The 6,281-nt window shown below is 50.5% G+C and overlaps 1 non-coding gene across 1 annotated transcript; it reads left to right on the forward strand.

The window, feature by feature from the left end:
• The first annotated feature begins 5,435 nt into the window (after positions 1-5,435).
• TRNAQ-CUG (transfer RNA glutamine (anticodon CUG)) lies at positions 5,436-5,507 on the forward strand. The gene has a single exon. It is a non-coding gene; the product is annotated as a tRNA-Gln (tRNA).
• Positions 5,508-6,281: the final 774 nt, after the last annotated feature.

Genomic DNA, 6,281 nt, shown 5'->3' on the forward strand with positions numbered 1-6,281 from the left:
TAATAGCATGCCACGGCCGTGACACCGCACAGTCTGAAAAAGCCGTAGGGAGGGGAGTGAGAGGAGAGGATATGCACTGCGCACGGGCATGGATCACAGGCCCGCGGTGGGATTACATTAGACGACACTGCGAGGCGGGATCTCGGCCAGCGCACCCGCACAGGCGCAGCCAGCCTGACACCAAATGAGGTCAGAAGACGGGCAGCGCAACATGTGTGCATGGCCAAGGGCTAACCTAACAGCGCAGGCTCCGGGACAGATTAAAACAACGCTGAGGAGGCGGCGCACGGCGCCAAGGGGGTAAAAATGATGGCTGTGCTGCGTCACACGACAAAGGAAAGTTCCACCTACCGGACGGTTTAACGCTGTGAGGAGACACATTTCATAAATGTTAGGTTCCGCATGTACAAGGACCATAATTAAAAGAGCTAAGTTTACCTTTTCCAGCATTAGTGCTGTACACAATGGCTCTTTCAGCTACAAACGCCTAGGGGGGGGGGGGTTAAAGGTTTCCTTTCAACTTGCTCGAGTGCAGGCTTCGGCCTACACTCCGCTCCCCCTGCTCCTCCTGCTGACCCTGGGCTCTAACACCGCCAGTTTTTGCCCAGATGTGCTAGCTGCACAGAGAAAAACACCAGCCAATGTGTCAGTGGGGTTCAGCACCGCCAGCTGTTCCCCTGCTGTGTAGCCGGCAACGTGTCCTGCAAAAGCCACGCAGACACAACACACCCAAAGCTGCCGCCTGTGCAGGCTTCGGCCTACACTCCCCTCCCCCTGCTCCTCCTCCTCCTGCTCCTCCTCCTGCTGTCCCTGGGCTCTAACACACCGCCAGTTGGGGCCCAGATGTGCTAGCTGCACAGAGAAAAACACCAGCCAATGTGTCAGTGGGGTCCAGCACCGCCAGCTGTTCCCCTGCTGTGCAGCCGGCAACGTGTCCTGCAAAAGCCACGCAGACACAAGAACTGAAATTGAAGGGAACCTGTCCCCCCTCCCCCAGGCGTTTTTACGTTATCCAGCCACCTTGTACAGCGGTAATGCTGCATGTGTGCAAGGTGGCTCAGAAACGTATTCTCCTCGCACATGTGGAACTGAAAACACGTCTGAAATGTGTCCTCTGTGTGACCATTTAACCGTCCCGGTGGTGTGACTTTCCTTTGTAATGACACGCTGCAACCCCCTTGGTAGCGCTGCCCGTCTTCTGGCATCATTGTTTGGCTGGCTGCGCCTCTGCGGCCGCCCTGACCCACACAACGCCCCTCGGTGTCTTATTTATTGGGACTGCGAGGGTGTGATTCATGGGCAGGATCAGTGCATCAGTTCGCCTGTCCCTCCTCTCCTTCCGCCTTCTTCGGACTGTGCGGCTTCATGGCCGTGGCATGCGATAAGGGATCAGATGACGCCGCACAGTCTGAAGCGGGTGTAAGGACCCGAGTGTGAGAGGCGAACATATGTGCTGCGCCAGGCCCTGAATCCCAGCCCCGCAGTGTTTTAACAATGTTAAGACACTGCGGGGCTGGGATTCATGGGCATCGCGAACCGCACCGGCCGACATTACATGATGCCAGAAGATGGGCAGCGCTAACGGCGCTAGGCCAGGGGATAACACGACAGCGCAGACTCCTGTACAGCAAATAACAACGCTCGGGAGGCTGCACCCAGCACCAAGGTGGGATTCTTGACATCTGTGCTGCGTCTCATTACAAAGGGAACTCGCGCCTCCAACACAGTTTGACTGTTTAAAGGGCTAAATGTTATACGTGTTTCATTCAGCGTGTGCAAGGAGCGAAATTACAAGAGCAACCTTTGACTTGCGCAGCACTGCTGCTGCATAAGCTGTGGCTCTTCTACTTTGTAACCCCTGAGGGGGGGTTAAAGGTGACTTTTGAAATCGGTTCAATTAGGCTTCGGCCTACACTCTGCTCCACCTGCAGAGCCCGGGCTCCAACAACGCTAGTTGCTGTCCGGAAGTGCTGGCTGCACAGAGCCAAACACCTCGCCAATGTGTCAGTGGGGTCCAGCACCGCCAGCTGTTCCCCTGCTGTGTAGCCGGCAACGTGTCCTGCAAAAGCCACGCAGACACAACACACCCAAAGCTGCCGCCTGTGCAGGCTTCGGCCTACACTCCCCTCCCCCTGCTCCTCCTCCTCCTGCTCCTCCTCCTGCTGTCCCTGGGCTCTAACACACCGCCAGTTGGGGCCCAGATGTGCTAGCTGCACAGAGAAAAACACCAGCCAATGTGTCAGTGGGGTCCAGCACCGCCAGCTGTTCCCCTGCTGTGCAGCCGGCAACGTGTCCTGCAAAAGCCACGCAGACACAAGAACTGAAATTGAAGGGAACCTGTCCCCCTCCCCCAGGCGTTTTTACGTTATCCAGCCACCTTGTACAGCGGTAATGCTGCATGTGTGCAAGGTGGCTCAGAAACGTATTCTCCTCGCACATGTGGAACTGAAAACACGTCTGAAATGTGTCCTCTGTGTGACCATTTAACCGTCCCGGTGGTGTGACTTTCCTTTGTAATGACACGCTGCAACCCCCTTGGTAGCGCTGCCCGTCTTCTGGCATCATTGTTTGGCTGGCTGCGCCTCTGCGGCCGCCCTGACCCACACAACGCCCCTCGGTGTCTTATTTATTGGGACTGCGAGGGTGTGATTCATGGGCAGGATCAGTGCATCAGTTCGCCTGTCCCTCCTCTCCTTCCGCCTTCTTCGGACTGTGCGGCTTCATGGCCGTGGCATGCGATAAGGGATCAGATGACGCCGCACAGTCTGAAGCGGGTGTAAGGACCCGAGTGTGAGAGGCGAACATATGTGCTGCGCCAGGCCCTGAATCCCAGCCCCGCAGTGTTTTAACAATGTTAAGACACTGCGGGGCTGGGATTCATGGGCATCGCGAACCGCACCGGCCGACATTACATGATGCCAGAAGATGGGCAGCGCTAACGGCGCTAGGCCAGGGGATAACACGACAGCGCAGACTCCTGTACAGCAAATAACAACGCTCGGGAGGCTGCACCCAGCACCAAGGTGGGATTCTTGACATCTGTGCTGCGTCTCATTACAAAGGGAACTCGCGCCTCCAACACAGTTTGACTGTTTAAAGGGCTAAATGTTATACGTGTTTCATTCAGCGTGTGCAAGGAGCGAAATTACAAGAGCAACCTTTGACTTGCGCAGCACTGCTGCTGCATAAGCTGTGGCTCTTCTACTTTGTAACCCCTGAGGGGGGGTTAAAGGTGACTTTTGAAATCGGTTCAATTAGGCTTCGGCCTACACTCTGCTCCACCTGCAGAGCCCGGGCTCCAACAACGCTAGTTGCTGTCCGGAAGTGCTGGCTGCACAGAGCCAAACACCTCGCCAATGTGTCAGTGGGGTCCAGCACCGCCAGCTGTTCCCCTGCTGTGTAGCCGGCAACGTGTCCTGCAAAAGCCACGCAGACACAACACACCCAAAGCTGCCGCCTGTGCAGGCTTCGGCCTACACTCCCCTCCCCCTGCTCCTCCTCCTGCTGTCCCTGGGCTCTAACACACCGCCAGTTGGGGCCCTAGGAAGACAAGCTTGAATAGGTCCCCATCCGGGTTCCAGTACCGTCAGCTGGTTCTCGGCAGTGTCTTTTGCTCTTGTACCTTCTGCTCCCCATCCTGGTTCCAGTACCGTCAGCTGGTTCCGGGCAGAGCCTTTGGCTTAGGTGCCTCCCTCTGGGTATCTGAGTTCCACCAACGTCAGGTGGTCCTTGGTAGTGCTTTCAGGCACGGGTACCTCCTGCTTAGTAACCGGGTTCCAGTAACGTCAGCTGGTCCTCGGTAGTTCCATTGGCTCTTGGACCTTCGGCTACCCATCCGGGTTCCAGTACCGTCAGCTGGTTCTCGGCAGTGTCTTTTGCTCTTGTACCTTCTGCTCCCCATCCTGGTTCCAGTACCGTCAGCTGGTTCCGGGCAGAGCCTTTGGCTTAGGTGCCTCCCTCTGGGTATCCGAGTTCCACCAACGTCAGGTGGTCCTTGGTAGTACTTTCAGGCACGGGTACCTCCTGCTTAGTAACCGGGTTCCAGTAACGTCAGCTGGTCCTCGGTAGTTCCATTGGCTCTTGGACCTTCGGGTAGCCATCCGAGTTCCAGTTCCATCAGCTGTTTCTCGGCATTTTCTCAGCCTTCTTGTACCTTCTGCTACATTTCCAAGTTCAAGACCCGAAAGACGATGACCCGGAAGACCACCCCTAAGATGATGACGACACCAGAGACGACAACCACCGAGATGACGACGACCCTGGAGACGATGACCCTGAAGACGACCCCGATGACGACGACCCCGATGACGACGACCCCGATGACGACGACCCTGGAGATGACGACCCTGGAGATGACGACGACAACCTGGAAGACCGAGAAGCAGAAGAACAAGAGGCTGCAGAACAAAGAGCAGAAGAACATTAAGCATAAGACTAAATATCAGAGCAAAAGATATTATCTAAATTATAAGCAGAAGAAGACTAAGCAGTGTATGGGGGTGAGTCCGTTCCTCCTCGTGGTGCCCCTGGATAAAGCCTGATGCTGCAGGCCAAACTGAACGCGGACAAATGTAACTGTTTTGTGACAGGCAGAACGGAAGGTGTAATCTTCAAACTTTTATAGATAACAACTACGGGAATGCCTGTCACAAATAAGAATATGATGAAGAAGTTGAATATAAAAAAGATAATAGTTAAATAAAAAGAATATGAACAATGTAAAAAAATATATATATATATACGTAGAAAAGAAGAAGATGAATAAGGTGAAGAAGTTGATGTCACAGAAGCTGATGATGAGGATAATGAAGAAGAAAGTGTGGGAGAAGTAAAAAATAGGGTGAAGGGCGTGGAAGTAGTGAAACATCAATATCTGACAAAATAAATAAAAAATTAACATAGTCAAATTCTTTCTAACGCCGAACGTCATAAAAAAATTAAAAATACTGCTATTCTATTTGATTGGGATAAACCCCTGTGCCTTTAATGTCTCCGCCACCTCCCCCAATACATCCTACATTATTCTTAGTTGTTTTCCTTCATGTAGAATTAACCTACAAGGAAAGAAAGGGTTTATTTTAATTCCGATATTTTCGTCCCATTGACTTGCATTGGGATCGGGTATCGGTATCGGATTGGATTCCGATACTGTGACGGTATCGGCCGATACTTTCCGATACCGATACTTTCCGATATCGGAAAGTATCGCTCAACACTACTAGCCACTTTTCATCAACATTTAAAACTGTCATTGTTGAGATATCATGGAACTCTTGGCACACTTGTGGAAATAAAGTTTAGGAGATATTAATTTACCATTGTGTATTAATTGTAGATTTGCACTACAGCTTTAGAGCCTTTTTTCACCATGATTCATGAGTTCATATGTGCTTTTTAGCACAAAAAAACTGCAGCCAGATATTTTTTGTGCGTGTGGTTCCATGGTGTAATGGTTAGCACTCTGGACTCTGAATCCAGCGATCTGAGTTCAAATCTCAGTGGAACCTGGGCAGCTCTTTGTACATGTGTTTTAGTTTTTGCACTTACACTGAGTTCTCCTGTGCCAAAGGTTTAACATAAAAAGATAAAAAGAGAAAGTTAAAATCAACATGCAAAACAAAGATTTGAATGTCCCAAGCATCCATGGAGTGATCACTTTGAGTTCTATGGTCAAATCTACCTTTAAAGCAGGATTACGGAAACTTAAAATTGACTTTAAGTTACAGCACTCTTACGAACTGTGTCACGCAAAGCAACCATACCCTATGATTTATGTCAATGTTCACATAACACTTTTTCTAGGTGTATGAAACTGACAAGGATTTGAAGTTGAAATGGCTTCAGGAAATGTTGGCGTTTTCTTCCTGAATCATCTTTTCTTGTGTTTTTCAGAATTTCCTACAGCGGTTTGTAAACATTTTTGGTGGTGTTTCTCTAAAATTGTTTTGGGCATCTTTTGAGTCTGTTTTTGTGGCTTTTCTTTGTAGCTCACAAAATGCACCAAAAGTCTCTCAGGAACCTTGAAGGAGTTTTCCTAACCTTGCCATTGAATTGTATTATAAGTATGGAGCTCTTCTAAATGAAAAACACCTGAAAAATGACATGCTTATTTTAGTTAACCGCTTGGCATTTTTGGAAACTTGATGTGGTTAAAAGACGCCCAAAAGCCTGATCATATGAACAGCAAGTCTTTTTTACGTGGAAATTAATTTGTTCAGTGTTTTCAGCATTTTCAGAGTAATTTTCAGGATGTTTTTGGAATGGACCCACTCCAAATCCGC

The sequence above is a fragment of the Ranitomeya variabilis genome, chromosome 2, assembly GCF_051348905.1.
Source record: "Ranitomeya variabilis isolate aRanVar5 chromosome 2, aRanVar5.hap1, whole genome shotgun sequence".
NCBI lineage: Eukaryota > Metazoa > Chordata > Amphibia > Anura > Dendrobatidae > Ranitomeya > Ranitomeya variabilis.